We start from the raw sequence: 17,353 nt of genomic DNA, 5'->3' as shown, positions 1-17,353 counted from the left end.
AGAAGGAGAGACAGCGAACACTTTCTGCAGACCGTTAGTCCTCTTTGAAATTGTGCAGAAGGGCTGTTGATATATTTAGGCTCTTTGAAAGTGTTACCGTGCTTCTCGTGTCGGACACTGTACCGCCTGTCGGTACCCTGGAAAGTGCAGGGGTCTGTCCGGTACTGTGCACGGGGCTAGGGGGAGACGGAGGAGGGTGGATGAGGGGGCTTCTTTGGGCAGCCCCTGTCCTGGGCCTCTTCTCGTCTAATGTTTATGAAGCAACGTCAAACTCCCTACGCCAGCGTCATTTGTATGTTTTCACAGGACGGGCACGCGAACTTCCATATAGAATATGTGAAATGGCGTCCCTCCTTTGAGTGTGTGGGGCGCCTTAGGCCCCCCGCAGGTGTGAAGGGGACTGTGGAGAGACTCCTTGGCTCAGGAGCAGATGGGGAGACAGGAGGCACGCCGGGACTTGCAGCCAGGCTCTCGGGCTCGGCGCGCTGCGCGAGCGCGGGGGCTTTACTTGGATTAGCGGGGACTTCTGCTGAGTACATGGCTTTGAAACGGGTCTGTTTTTCATCTCTGTCAATTCAAGCTCCAATTTACCCTATTTTAGTTGCTGCTCGCCATGTCTGTAAGCCCCGTCCTTTTGCGATTGGGGGGGGGGGCGTGTTTTTTCTTTCTCCCCTCTTCTCCATTGGCTGGAATGTAAACAATTGGCGTGTTTTTGACTGTTGTTGTTACATTTCAGCCAATGGGGAAGAATGAGAAAGAAACAAAAAACACGCCCCTCAATCCGAAAAAGACGGGGCTTAGATGGAAAAAATGACATCACTGAAACCTCTTCTCCAATGGCTGGCCGCCATTTAGAAAGCCAGCAAATGGAGAAGAGGGGCAGGGTTTACCCTTGCTACTAAGAAACATAAAATCTCGCCAACAAGACTGCACATGTGCGCAGACTATGCTAGCCGAGACCTAAATAGTCTTGATGTATCAGACTTAAAAATAAGATGACCTGACCGAGTTCCTTATGCTGATATTCCAGAGGAGTGGAACAATTCACTTCAACCTGAGGATGCCATAATACAATCAAAAACGGGTCTCTGTTTCATCAGTAAAATCAAAATGCAGGCAACATTTAGCAAGTAACATACCGTAGCACCAATTATAGCTAAAATTAACCACATGTAAAATTACAAGCCTAAATTTCCTATATAAAAGCTTGGCCATTTGGGTTGGATAATTATTAGACACTGTTCTAGGAATAATTTTTAAAGGATAGTGTATAAAAGCCTCAATGGACCGCCCTGTGGAGCCTCCCTCTAGGTAAGGTGCACAAAAACATCCCAGTAATATTTTTTCATCTGAAATGCAGACGGAGCATTTGTAGAACAAGAATGTCTCAATAATGAGAAAGACCTTGCATTTCAAAGGTGTGGTGTATGTATGTAAACCATGGTAAAGTATATGGTTCCCTCATTCACAGGATCACACTAAGTGCAATTTTGTAAGCGCATAAAATGGGGTTCGAGTATAGTAAGTATTTTAGTTTTACATTATGATCAGTCCTCTTAATTCCCAATTCCAAAGGCGGCCGGGGCTGGGGGTGGGGGGGGGGGGGTGCTTCACGTTAACCTTAATAACGACTTCAACAAAAATTCTCATCTATTTCAGTTTCCCTAAGTTTGATGAACGCCAGAAATTTGATCCATATAATGCCGCTGATGAGACTTGCATCCTATATACCCTAAATACAGAAGAAACAATGTGCAATCCCAGTCTCCTGGTAAACCACAGTCTAACATTTGAACCTTCCTGCATTACAAGAGTACATGTCCCCACTTGTTTCATAAAGGAGATGTTTGCAGACATCCTGATACCTACATACTCCAAATTATAGATAAAGAGCACACCAGAACCGTTATTTTTGCTCCATTTATTAAGAATCCTCATATTAAGCAAAACTCTCAAAAACTATTCAAAAGATTTTGGAGAAACCTTAAGGGATTTTGACAATTAAAAGGTATAGTCAGGAAAAACAAAGTGCTAATAAAGGAGCAACATATAGGCAACAATTAAGCTTGTTATTCCTCTGTTTGTGAAAAGAATAAACAGGGTTGGTGTCAAAACTCACCTTTGACGCAGAAACCTATCAACAGGAATTGGATCAGATAGTTCTTGGATTGCTTTCCACCTCACCCTTGCAAAATTACTTGCATGCAAGTGAATAACTTAATGTAAAATATTGATAGGGATGTCCATACTGTGTAGCACCTTGCTTGATAGAGTGCGAGGCACTGTACCAAGGGCAGATTTTAATTCTCCGTATATGGTATCTTTCTTTAAAAAGACATACTTTTATATCAGTAGGTCATATCTAAAAATCTTATCAATAGTATTAGTATTTTCTCTAAATCTTGATTGGAGGTGAAAGAGGAATTAGCCTTCTCACTGCATTCTTCCAGCTTAATCAGCACCCATTTCCAACATTTTAAGTAGGGTGTCAATCTGACTGACACCCTGTAATAACCAGGTTAATCCGGCTTTCCTTCTTAAAAACTGGAATAATTTCTGCTCCGAGCCACAGTATTGGGTTAGGGCAGTCATGGACCACAGAACTGGAGATACTTTGAATATAAGGGCCCCAAACTTCAGGTTCATACTCAGACAGATCACTAGGGGTTTTATCCAATCCTGCCCTTTGCCCAGGTTCTGGCTCTTCAGGGCATCTACAACAACCTGTTGTGAAAAACAAATGCACACCATCATACTGAGTCGTTGGGCTATCATCCTCTAATATGTTATGTAAATTATCTTCCCTCAAGGAATCCTTACTATATAAAGATAAAAAAAATGTTAAAACCAAATTTGAACATAACGTTATGAGTTTTGGGTGTGTTGACAGAAGAAAGTCTACTATAAGAAATTGGGATATTAGTTGAGGAAGATTGAAAGCCTCACTCAGGCAACAACCACAATCCTTGTCAGGGTGAACCAAAAAAGGCACTAAATTAATCTGTGCTCAGTCCTCTAGTAGCTTGGCACAAATGTTCTCATGCTTAACTGAGTGGTGATTTGTAAAGTATTCATGCAGGGCACAAACAGTAATGAAGTAAAAACACAGCACAAGATATTGGCTTGGGATTGTTCTTGTACTCCAAACTGTCTGGGGGTGACAAAGGCAGAGGAGGCCTGATGTCAGGTTCCTTTGTGAGTGTAGAAGGCAAACCCCTTTGAAGTGTAAGTGGGACTGGGTGCGACTGACTTCACAATTGAAGAGGGTTTTAAATTACAATTCAGTTGAGTGTAAACAGCATATCTCTATCTGCTACCAATTAAAAGTTAGGACTTGTTAAATGTAATAAAGTTACTGTTGGACCTGGCCCTCTCTGTTGGATGATCTTTAAACATGTTTGCCACTACCCTTCACTTTTTGCTGAATTTGTTTTTACTGACCTTTGGACTCTATGCAATTTACCACTGCTAACCAGTGCTAAAGTGTGTGTGCTCTCTCCTTAAAACATGGTAGAAGTAGCTTACACTCAATTTGCATATTTAATTTACTTGTAAGTCCCTAGTAAAGTGACAATACATATGCAGAGGGCCTGTAAATTAAATGCTATTAGTGGGCCTGCAACACTGATTGTGCCACCCACCTAAGTAGCACTTTAAACATGTCTCTGGGCAGCTTTTGCAGAGACTGTGTATGCAATTTTAAACCACCATTTTGACCTGGAAAAATAAACCCTTTGCCAGGCCCAAACCTTACTTTTTTTAAATACATATGTCACCCCTAGAGTAGGCCCTGGACAGAGCAGAAGGAAGGGTGCAGTGTTTTAAAAAAGTTGGACATGTACTTTTAAGTTTTACATATCCTGGTAGTGAAAAAAGTTGTTTTTCACTACTGCAGGGCCTACCTTATTACATTTTAAGTGTAATTTCCAAATGGGACCAGGTAAACCATTCATGTTTGGTGCCTTTGGAATTGTAAAGAGAAATCCTAACTTATGGTAAAGTAGGAATTTTTATTACAATTTTACAAATCACACTTTTACAAAGTTGGCACTGTCCTGCCTTAGCCATTTAGTGCCTGTAGCCTGGACCTGGGTCACATGACTGGGTATAGCTGACAGTTGAACTTTGTGTATTCCTCCTAGACAGCCAACACAATAGTGCTTAGGGGTGCCCGGATGGGCTACCACTTGCAGAACAGGAAGGAGGAGCTGGGCACAGCCCTACTTACTTGAACAGGCTGTGTCCTGCCTCCACAGAAAGGTCTGTATACCCCATGTAGTTAGTCTGGAGCCAGGACAAGGAAGGCAGGATGTCTGGGGACTTCAAAGGGAAACATCTAGAAGCTTCTCCCCCACTTCAAAGGCACAACTGGGTATAAATATTGGACCTCAGACATCATTACTTCAGTACGATCTGGACCTGTGGATCATCTGTCAGGAAGAATGACTGTTGTGTTGCTGAAGGACTGCCACTCTACTGGACTGCACTCTGCTGGCATCCTGATTTGCCGCGCTGACCTGCTACCCTCCTGCCTGGGTGAGAAGTACTGGACCTGCATCTCGTGAACCCAGAATCCAGAGTGACTCCAAGGGCTGCTTGACTCGCCTCCTGAGCTGAAGCCTCAGGGACATAACAGGCTTCCAACAATCTTGTATCAGTACCTGGACTCTACCATCTGTGAGTCTACCCTGTCAAGTGGAGCCACCCAGTCTTGGATGCATGGAAGTAAGATTAAGGTGCTTTTTCAGTCTCTGTGGGTCTAGCAGAACCGACGCATCTCCTCTGCTGCACGGCGCAACCCTGAGCAAAAGTGACGCATCTCTGCTGATAGGTGAATTTGTAAAAACAGACATTCCCAGCCACAGCCCACATCGCCCTCATAACCACCACTGCACAACACATCCTCGACGCAGGCCCTCGCATCTCTCATTGGTGGCAGCCTCAATGATGACTACGGACCCTGCATCACACTCTAGAAGCTATTTTGAACTGATGCATCACCCTGGCTCGTTGCCACATCCTCGACGCCGGACTTCGCAACGCAAGCCCCGTCAACAGGATCCTCGCCATTGATGCAACAGGACCTTGCTCAGCAGCCTAGCCCCATCTCGGAACTGATGTATTGCTTCAGCTGCATGACGCGTCTTCGATACGGATTAACGCAATGCTTCACAAACCAGGAATTTAGGTTCTCTGTTCAGCAGGCTTAACTGGGTTCCTGCAGCCGGCCCATGCTCCTGAACTTGTAACTTTGTTTTAGTTTGACGTGACCAGATATCCACAGTTTGTGCTTTACGCCTTAAGGCGCTATTTTCTCTAAACACTTTCAAATTCAACATCTCCATTCTACTAATTGGATTTTATTTTTTTTAATTAAAAATCACTCTTGTTTCTAATACTCTTGTTGGCTCCAGGTCGAAATAGATATTTAAAACTGCATTGAGGCTGCAGTGACAGGCCTGAGGCATGTTTTAAAAGGTTCCTTTAGTGGGTGGCATAATGTGTTCTGCAGCCCTGCTAGTAACATTTAAGTTTCAGGTCCTGGGACTATGTAGTACCTTCAGCTAGGCACTTAGAAGTAAATTAAATGTACCAATCAGGTAGATGCCAATTGTACCATGTTTTAGGGAGAGAGTCAAGCATTTTACCACTGATTAGCTATAAAAACAAGTTCAGCATAAGAATGGAGAATCATGGGGTGACTTTACAAATCGGACTGGGTACAACATCTACCATGGGCAACAATGTGCCAAAAAGCTTTAGAACCTTTATCCCTTTCAGCACTAAATAAAGCAGGCATTACGGTTTGCGACATGGGCTGGTAGGGAGGCGGTCCACTTACTGTCCACAGAATACCACGTTTCGTGTTCAAAAGAGCACCTAATCTGAAGGATAAGTTGGTCCATACACGTACTCCCGTTACATCACAGGCTACCTCTCTTCCAGTTGGACACCATCCTTGTGGAGGCTGTTTTGTTTGTAATCTCACTCAAATGACCAGAGAGGTAACCCTACATAATGGTAGAACATGGTTTCTTACCAAGTTCAGCAATTGCAATACGTCTAACGTTATTTATAGACTGACCTGCAGTTGCGGGTTTCATTACATTGGTTTGACTTCACGTAAAGTGAAGGTCCGTATACAGGAACACCTTAGCACAATTAAGGCCAAGAAATTGTCTACACGCTTAGTGCAACACTTTATTGAAAAAGGACATGATCCCAGGGATCTGAGGTGGACTGTCCTTGAGAGGGTGTTGGGAGAAACACATAATGTTGAAAACATACTGGCAAGGAAAGAGGCCAGATGGATTTTTTCTGAACGGGCGGACCGGGAGGTTCTGAACGATTTGGTTGAATGGAATATCATCAGTAAACATTGACTTGGGTAGGCATGAAAGTAGACATAGGTTGTGGAATGCTGGTTAATACTCAATGTGCATGCAACTAGAAATTGGGTAAAGTCTACACCAACACTACCAATATGTCATGATATAATCTGGCCAGTTTATCCTGTTTTTCCTGACTCAGTTGTCATTAACACTTATGACTCCAATAGCGCAAGGGCAGCGCGATGCCTGATGGAGATCCGGTGTTATTGTGGCTATCTAGCGGTGTCCAATACTAAAGAATGATAAGTGATCAGACTGGTAATATTTCATTGGATCTGGCATTCGAGATGTTCATATATATGTAGGAGCGAGGTTGGTGTGAATTGCAGTGTGATTGGACGCTGTCCTGGAGAGGAGCATGGTACATAGCAATACGCTTCCAGATTGAATATGATTGTCTCAGGGGTGACTGACAATACACTGAGAGCGGGGGTTTGAATAACTAAACTTTATGCAGCACCTTTCCTGATTCAAGATGGCCACCATGGCAGCATCGGAAGTGGTGTGCTAATGAGATAGTGAGAATTCTCTAAGGCTAGCGACTATCCTGAATGAAGAGAGGAAATCTGCATAGACTGCAATAGGAAGCTTTATGCCTTGAATTGTAAATATTGAATTAATAGAGGTATGGACGTGGTATATCTAACGTACTTTAGATGGAAAGTGGAAATACTATGCTTTACAAATTGTCACCATTAGGAGATTGGTCATTTGAGGATCTTTTTATACCAGAAACATAGTACGAACTAAGGTTCTTTAAACAATAGCAAATGGGACCCGGTATAATTCCGGTTTGAAGATGGTCGCCAGGATTGCACCCTGTTCGCGGCGTCCCAGGATTATCACGTGACTACAGGGCAGGGCCGAAATACTTGAAAAACCACACAGCGGTATGAGCTCGTTGCTGGAGCTTCTTACACGCCGGTGGGACGCGGCACGGGTAAGGCTGTTTTTAACGGGTGACAAGGTGGGTTCGTGGAGCACTCATGAAAGGTTGATGCGGGTACTCTGCATTAATGATAACGTGATGGTGTCGCATTAGTAGACAGACATGCAGAGAACTATTGAAAGGTTAATGCTGGCATTTTGTGGTGTTATTAATGCTACGGGGATGCATCAGCAGAAGGAGAAAATAAGCATAGTGGTTTTGGATTAGGACAACTATATATAAGGAACTGATTTGCAATGTTTTCCTATGCGTTTTTTTGTATACCACTACAGGGGGCTAGATAGTGGATGGTCTTCCTGGGGACACGTGATCTAGTGACACGTTGGTCCAATTGAGGATGGTTGCATGTATGCTGTGATTCCGCAACCGACAGGTAATGAATTTCTATAATGGTTCGAGTGAATTGTGTGCCACCACAACTGTAGAATTTATTATGTCCTTGTAGAAGGCAGATGGATTTTTCACAACTGGCGCCATATTATGTGTTGTTTTTACTATCACAGGTTTTAACACCATCGCTGCTACAGTAATTCCCCCTCTGTGCTGATGATTTCTGAATCCCATTGTTCATGACGAGCTCAGCTCGTCATAAGCACACAAGCAGTGTACTGCATGACGAGCTGAGCTCGTCATGAGCATGGACGGGGTTAAGTGAATTCTAAGTGAAGCTTGAGAACTTGAACCCCGATCAGCCCTGATGAAGTTGCGAGATGGTGTAGCAACGTAACATGTTGGCAAATATTGAATTGAAAATGGTTTGATGTGAACCATTTTTAATTGGGAAGGCTTGCAGCTTGGAATAAAATTTGGTTGGCCAGCAAGCCTTGCCGGTTTTCAACGGTGAGAATGATGTTCACAGCGGTTCAATGGGCACTTACACTTTATAGTAAGTACGGTTATTCTGTCTTACTAGCACTCTTTTCACCACATTTAAGTTGTGGTTCTCTATAGGGAGAACAAACATTGTTTTATTTTTCTTTCACACATAGAGAGAGAGTTGCTGATGGTGAGAAGTGGGTAAACTGGCGAGTATCAGTCAGCAACCCCATGGTGGTTCTACCGTGAGATACTCTCTCTCTTTTCTCACATTTTTTTCATGTATGGAAAGTGGGACTTAGCCTGGATAGTAGTGGTTGCTGTTTTAATGGAAAATAATTTTGTGATACACTGTGACAAATCAGAGTAGTATAAACAATTACACGCAAGGGAATTGAGAATAGTATTGAAAACCCTTTGATTGTCTTTCCTGTGAGGATTCAGTGTAATTGGGGTGAGGCCTCTGTTGTTTATAATAACTCAGTAAACTGGGCCTGGTCCCCAAATTCATTGCATGGATAAAGCTGAAATATGTGGCACCAATGGCAAGAGCACGTATTGGTGATTCAATTACATAGCGGCACATGGCAGGGATGCCCCTTGTCTCTCTTGATCTTCACCCTAGCGATGGAGCAAGTGGCATGCAGGCTCAGACAGGTCCTGCAGGAATGAGGAATATAGGTGAGACAGATAACGCATGTGGTGTCACTCTACGCAGATGAAGCTATGGTATACTTTCGACAGCCTGATATCTCGGTTCTGATTCTATTAAAAATTATGAGAGAATTTGGAGAGCTCTCTGGGTTATATGTTAACCAAGCCAAGCCTGCGCTTTTCCCACTGGGGTAGTTAAAAGATGTAGATCCCGCACGACTTCCCATAGTGGGTCTACCATGAGCAACTGACAATATTCGATAACTAGGCATATTCATAACACATGACACACAACAATGCCACATCCTTATGCCACATCCTTAGCCTGGGTCACATATTCACAAACCTCCGCTCATCTATACATTTTTGGAACACCCTGAAATTCGCCCTAATCAAAGTGGTGGCACTCCCTCAATGCCTACAGACACTAGGCACTCCCTCAATGTACAACAGGGCACTAAGCACAAAATCCCCCTCAGCGTCTTTAGAGACATAGACCCACTCCTGACAGAGCTGGGAGGGCAGGGAGGAGATGCAAAGTGGGCTTGGCCACGCTTAAGCTGGAATGGAATAGGGAGGCATGGAGGTACCTGATGTAGAACTTTACTGTCTGGCGTCACACTTGCAACACGCCGTCCATTGATTTGATGATGAGCCAAATTGGGAGATGTCCCTATTGTCAGGCACATACGTAGAGGCTGACTTGCACTTGCTGTCCCTATTATTACAGGGTATTAGGACAGATGCAACCTTGCCACATGTGGTACAACTGGTATCCCAACTCTCGGAATGGGTGGTGAGAGGGGTTCTCCATGGGCGTCATATGCACTGACATTAGAATTTTCGAAGATTAAGCCATTCTCAAAGATAGCACATTTTATGGCCGTTAACCGCTGATGGGCGGAGGACTGCACTACTTTAGATGATCTATATCCGTCAGATCAATTCATCACTTTGCAGGACACGATCGAAACGTTCCAACTGTGACAAGGGCAGTTTCTTCAATACGCTAAAATAGCAGTGCAGCGCTGGAGGTTTGGCCAAGATTCCTCGAAGTCCTGGAACCCACACAGACACTCGTCACACTGCTATCAATGGCGGGTGGTCGAAGACTCATTACACACTTATACCGTACTCTCCTCATAGGCAGACCGGAACCTCTCCTAAAGGTTGAGGACATGTGGTGCCTGCTGTGCGAGTTCCCCATCACATCTGCAGAATGGGTTAGAGTCAGTAGGGAGGTACAAGAAGTTTCAATGAACTCCAGATTTAAATTGCTCCAATATAATTTCATACACATTACATACCTTTCGCCCAAACTCTTACATGTTATTTACCTGACCAGGGATTACAGGTGTATGCACTGCGGATTTACCCCAGCAGATTTTGTTCACATTGCGTGGAGCTGTCCTGAGATAGAAACTGAGATGAGATATTGCTCCATCAAGGGATTAGCCATCAAATTAAAATACCCCCACTTTGAGCCTTACCTTGAATGACATCAGGTGAATCAAGCAAATACGCTGCGCCCAGCCTAGATGAGCTCCCTTTATCCCACCTTCCATCCATCTATCTCTCCATCCTTTAAAATTTTCCTGCATCCATCTATCAATTCATCTTATCATGTTTTCATCCAACCGTCCTTTCACCATTCCATCCTTCATTTACCATTCAGTCTATCCATTCTTTCATCATTACACTCCTCCATCAATCGTTTTCCCACCCGCACTTCCAGTCATTCACCCATCCCCATCCACACATCCATTCTTTTTCACCTATCCATCATTTCACCCTCCTTTTATCAATTCACCCATTCATCCAGACTTTCATTTGTCCATCCACTCATTGATCTAGCCTTTCATAATTCCTGCCATTCTTTCACCCACCCATGCAAATATTGTTTTCAACTATCATTAGTCACTTTATCCTTGCAAGCATCTTTTCTTGCACATTGGCCTTCCTTCTGGTCAGTTTCTTTCTTCATTTTATGTGACATTGATTTCATTCTTCATTCCAGCCCTCTCTCTCACAACCTGAGTAGCATAGCCAGTCCATTGTGGGCTTTACAGCAGGGAAAAAATGCCCGACTTGGCATTTAATTGTTAAAATACAGCAAAAAATCAGAGTTCAGTGGGCATGTTAAGCCTTCCGTTCCTCTGTGGCACTGCACCTGAGCATGCCTCTGCAAACTCTTTCCTTCTCTTTCCATCATCATTTCACCTTTTGAGCCTCTTTTTCTCTCTATTTGAATTTGCATCCTGGAACTCGGTTTCAATTTCCTTTACACTGTGTTTTTAAGAGCTGCTACCTGCAGTGGTGCAGACAGACAATGCTCGTAAATAATTAAGTGTGAACACCACCCCCACTTAAGTTGAGAAAGCAGGGAGTTCACTATGACACTGTGCTCCATTTGCATAGAGCTATGGGCTGGACCATCCCCAGAGAATTCAAGCAATGCCTGTTGGGTCTATTTCCAATCAAAAAGAAAAGAGAACTGTAGGAAAGTAGGATTTGCTTTTTATGGTTACCCTCACTTTTTGCTACATGTGATACTTTTTTTGACTAGTCTGACTGGGATATCGCTAATGAGGAACCCAGTCTATCTGCCTCCTCCCTAATTATGTCATGTACTTAGGTACATTCCAGATTGGAAACTGGGGTACCCTTTTCAGTCTCTAGTATATGGTACACATGTACCCAGGGCATAGGTACCCCAGAAGCCTCCCATGGGCTGAAGCATGTATTATGCCACCCATGAGAGGCCATGCAAAATGGATCTACAGGCCTGCCATTGCCATTTACGACATATATAGTAGCATTATGCCACCTTATAATAACCAACCCTAAAATGGCTGCAAGTAACCCTATTGTGTTTGGTATCAAACATTGTGAAATCATACCCCCACACCAGTAACCGTGTGGGAGGTATGATTCCACCCCCAGAAGCAAGCTTCGGCGGGTCCCTGGTGCTCCCATTGTCAGTGAAATTGCTCTCCCTCCCTCGCAGCTCCATCATTAAGTGAGACCCTCCCCCGAGCCCCTGCACTCTTGAGTGTTGGTGTTCGAGGCCCTCCTCCAACCGCAGGTTTCACCTGCACCTCATCCCTGGTGGTCCAATGGACCCCTGACTCCATTCTCTCGCTCTGCTTTTTCTCTCCTTTTTCACTCGTTTTTTCCCCTCACTTCTATCTCCCCCCCTTCACTCTCCTTTGGAGTCTTTCCTCCATTTTCTGTCGTTTTCCCCTCATTTCAAGCTCCCCCTTCACTCTCCTTCTATGTCTTTCATATGCTTTGCACTAATTTTTTACCCTCATCTCAATCTCCCCCTTTCACTCTCCTTCTGTGTCCTATGTGTCTTTTCTCCACTCTTTCTTGCACTTTTGCTGCCTTATTTACACTTTTCTCTCTCTTTTTGCCTTTTTCCTTTTGCCTTTTTCAGCCCATTTTTCCCTGTCGCTGCTGCCCCAGCAGCCCCTCCCCCTCAGCACGTCCAGTGTGACCGGCCCAATCCAGCTCCCCTTCCTGCCTCCCAGCTGTCCAGCCCTCCCCGACTCCTACTTAATGGTGGCCGCTGCATGGCCACGCAGCGGCCGCGCCACTTGCGCGCCAAAGGCAGGCCCGTCTGCACCCGTCTGCGCCCGTCCGCGACCTGACAGCGACCAGCCCCAGGAACCCTGGATGTCTGCACCGCCAGCGCTACAACCCAGTGGCACTCCACGCTCTCAACCCTGGCGGCAACAACAACAACAAGCTAGCATCACCAGCCGACACCCACGGACCCTTCAGCTGTCACTGCTGCCGGCACACCTGCAGCACCGCCAAGACCACGGACCCAGGGCAACCCGCCCACAAGAACACAACCGAACCGAAGACCCTGCAATGCATCCTTCTCAACGTCCGATCACTCCAAAAACACGCCACCGGAATCTGGGAACTCCTCGATGCACCGACCCGGCCATAGCATTCTTTACCGAAACTGGGACCAACAACACCTTGGGACTGGACATCGCCATCGCCATTCCCCAAGAATACAAGATCTCCAGGAAGGACCGCCCCACCTCCCAGGAGGAGGAATCGCCATTGTCCACAAATCCACCCTCTGCCTGGGCAGACTCCCCGATGAGCCCACAGACCTGATGGAGCACCTTCACTTCAAGATACTGGCAAGCCCTACCTCCACCCTCGGAGGAACCCTCATCTACCGACCCCCTGGACCCCGTGGACTTTTCACCAACTCCATCACAGACATCATCTCCCCGCATGCCATTGCGTCCACCAACTTCACCCTACTGGGAGACCTCAACTTCCACCTCGACAACCAACTGAACCCAGGCACCACATCCCTCCTGGACAACCTCCACAAAATTGGACTCCGCCAGGTCATGACCACATCCACGCACTCAGCAGGACACACCCTCAACCCCCTCTTCACAACAGGAAACTCCATCACCTTCAGTCACACCACCAAACTCCCATAGACTGACCATTGATGCGTCCACTTCACCTTCAGAACACCCACCATCCACAGACACCAACACATGCTCCCACGAAGAAACTGGATCAGAATCACTGACGACCAGCTAACCTCAGCAACTCCACCACAACCATCACGAAAATTGATGACCCCAACACCGCAGCCCAAACCCTGCACCAATGGATCTCCGACAGTGCCGACACCATAGCCCCCTCAAGAAAAACAACAACACCCACGCCTAGAAAGGTAGATGGTTCACCACCGAACTTCGAGAGTCCAGACGCACTTGCCGCCGCCTCGTAAAGGCCTGGAGGAACACCAAATCCACAGAAGCCCAAAACAACTTCAGAGCCGCCACCAACGCCCACCACCAACTCATCAGAAAAACAAGGAAAAAAGCGATTGAAGACAGAATCTCCACTCATGCACACAACAGCAAAGAACTCTTCAACATCATCAAGGAGTTCACCCAACCCACCAGCGAGTCCACGGACATCCCTCCCTTACAAGAACTCTGTGACAAACTCAGCATCTTTTTCACCACAAAATCAAGAGCATCTATGACAACTTTGACTATGATAAGCAACATACTGAACCCGCACCAACCACCCCGACACCCTGAAGCCAGCAATCGACAACTGGACAGCCCTTACTACCGAAGACACACTGCAGACAATGAAGTCCATCCACTCCGAGGCCCCCACGGACCCCTGCCCCCACTACATTTTAAACAGAGCCGCCAACACCATCGCACCCATGCTCTGCCACACCATCAACCGCACCCTGGCGGAACCCACTGTACTCCGAAACTACAGACCGATCTCCCTGCTCTTGTTCCCATTGAAAGTCATTGAGAAAGCCATCAACAGCCAACTCGCCACATTCATTGAAGAGCACAACATCCTCGGCTCCTCCCAATCCGGCTTCAGAAAAAGCCACAGTATGGAAACCGCCATCTTCGCTGCAACAGACTACGTCTGTACCTTACTGGACAAGGGAGAAACAGCAGCCCTCATCCTCCTCGACCTCTCAACGGCGTTCGACTGAATCTCTCACTGCACCCTAATACACAGACTCCACGACGCAGGGATCCAAAACAAGGCCCTCGACTGGATCTGCTCCTTCCTCACTGGCAGAATTTAGCGGGTAAGACTCCCCCTTTCCTCTCGGACCCTACACCTACCAATTGCGGAATCCCCCAAAGGTCCTCCCTCAACCCTACGCTCTTCAACTTCTACATGGCTCCGCTCGCCCCCATTGTCAGAACCTACGGACTCAACATTGTGTCACACACAGACAACACCCAACTCATCCTCTCCCTATTCAACGAACACAACACCACCAGACACTACTTTCATGAAGGCATGGAAGCCGTCGCCAATGGATGAAAAACAGCTGCGTACAACTAAACACCAACAAAACGGTACTCATCATGGGCCCAAACCCGACTCCTGGAACAACACCTGGTGGCCCCCCGCACTTGGGCCCCCGTTCACCCCCACAGACCACGCACGCAACCTGGGAATTATCTTGGACTCAGAGCTCAAAATGAACCACCAGATCAACTCCGTCTCGTCCTCCTGCCTCCACACACTCCGCCTCCTACGTAAGACCTTCAAATGGATCCCTCTCGAACATAGAAAAACCGTCAATCACGCCCTGGTCACCAGCAGGCTCGACTATGGCAACACACTCTATGCCGGAATAAACAAAAACCTCACCCGCAAGCTACAGAACATCCAAAACGCTGCCACAAGATTGGTCCTCAACCTGCCAAGACACTACCACATCTCCCATCCCAGCACCTACGCACACTCCACTGGCTCCCCATCGAAGCTAGAGTCACCTTCAAGATGCTAACCCACGCTCACAAGTCCCTCCACGACACCGGACCGCATACCTGAACAGCTGACTCAAATTCCATGCACCCCAAAGGACCCTACGATCAGCCCAGCTCTCCTACACGTGGTCCCCCGCACCACAAAGACCAGATCGGGAGGCCGCTCCTTCTCCTTCCGCGGGGCCAGAGCCTGGAACGACCTTCCGCTCCACCTCAGACAGATAACATCACTCCCCATCTTCGCAAGAAACCTCAAAACCTGGCTCTTCGTCAGACCCCCCCTTGATGGACTGGAACCTGCGACCCCTCTCCACCCTCAGCGCTTTAAGACCCTTATAGGTGAGTTGTTGAGCTTAACAAACACCTGATTGATTGATTGGTTCCCTGTACCAGCCTTCTAGTCCCGGACAGCACAAAATGGTTGCTGCCAACCAGAGACACATTTCTGCCCTCCTGCTGCTGAACCAAGCTCGAGCAGGGGAAGGCAGACCAATAGGTATCCTGTCACAAGGAGGTGTGACCATCTCCCAGGCAGGATTTAGTGTATTAGGGCTGGGTGGGTGTGCTTGCCAGCGACCGAAAGTCAGCATGAGGGGCACATTTGATGGCCCTGTGCATTGTCCAGTTTAAACCAGTCCTGGGAGCCGTTGTCTCCTGCTCTGGTTCAAAACTGGACAAAGGATATGGGAGTAACCTGCCCACTGTCCGAACCCTCCCCTGGGAGGGTCCCCTGAATCGGTCCAACCCTCTCCTGTGAGCACAAAAGGGCCTACCTGGCTGTAGGACCCTAGATTCGACATAGATATGATTCTGAACCAGAAACCACTGAACTTTGACGTCTGGCCACTCTGGACTTCGCAGGACTTTGTCTGGGTGTGACTTCGTCTCCCCCTCAGTCCGAAGCATTGTCTGTGCCTGTGCACCATACAGGCTAACTGCAGGACCTTTGGAGCATCAAGAACAACCAAAGGTATCTCCCTTGGAGTGAAGGAGTCACTCCCCTGCAACCGCAGGCACCACATCTCGACTGACCAGTCTGCTGCTCCTGAGCTAGTAGGGACTCTGAAGGTTCCAGCAACACACAAGGTAGGTTTCCATGTCCCTTGAGGTCTAAGCTGCCCTCTCACCAAGTTTAAGGCCAGAATCCCTCATGGGGGCTGCAATACCCATACCCCTGTGCACCTTGTTCATTTGAAAGTACATATGAAAGTACATAGTCATTTCCCAAACAGGTGCACTGGGCTCCAAGTGGCCCAAACCTCAGGCATTATTTCCTACAAAGTACTCTGGCCTCCTTCAACTGAATGTTCCATAGGCTGCTGCTTTGTGAAATCGCTTGAGGTCCCCTCGCAACTCCTGTGCCTCCGGTCTGTAGGTCCACTTGAGAATCAACTCTGCTTTTCTTGGGCTCCCTTGGTTGCTACAGGCTTGCCCTGACTCCCCAGTGTTTGGTGAGTCTCCTGAACCTTGCTGGTCTGAATCATAACCTTTCTTGACCTTCTGCATGGGTTGCTGTTGCCAAGGCTTGTTGGTGCTCCCGCCGGACACTGACCCCTCAGCACTCTACATTTTTCGTGGGACATATTGCATGTGACTCCTGGTTGTCCTCGATTTCTCCAGGTCCCTGTGGCTGCAGAGTTAAGAACCCCATCAATGCACCTGACATCCATGGGCGTTCTTCTACCGAGCCCCTGACCACTCCTGAGTGATCCAGACTCTGTCCCCTCTGCTTACAGGTACTCTTCAACAAGAATCCACCTTTGGATTCCAGCTGAAACTTTTCCTCCTTCCAGCAGCGGCTCTTCTTCGAAGTCCTCCATTGGGTATGACTGCGGATTCCGACGCCACTTCAGACCTATGCACCCGGCCTCCCTGGGATAGGTAACTCTGGTACTAAGGTATCCACGGGTGGGATGGCTCTCCAACCTCCTACGTTCCACAGGGTTTCTTCGAAGTCCGCTGGGAAAGGTCCTTAAACTTTAAAACTTGAATCGCAACTTCCCCATAGAATTGTACGGAGCACGCATTTGTGTTCCCTCACTGCACCCGTCCTTGGGTGGTTCCTTGGTGTCCCAGCGATTCTACATCCTCTAGACACTGTCTTGCCTTGAGTTGTGTTATTACACCACTATTTTAGTATTTGGTTTGGTCCCCCCCTGGACCCCACTGTGTATTAGTGCTATTTACAAGTATTTCTGTGCTACAGTATTATGTGCTTTGTGATTGTC

Source organism: Lissotriton vulgaris, chromosome 11 (genome assembly GCF_964263255.1).
Source record: "Lissotriton vulgaris chromosome 11, aLisVul1.2, whole genome shotgun sequence".
Lineage (NCBI taxonomy): Eukaryota > Metazoa > Chordata > Amphibia > Caudata > Salamandridae > Lissotriton > Lissotriton vulgaris.
This window is presented reverse-complemented; position numbering follows the sequence as displayed.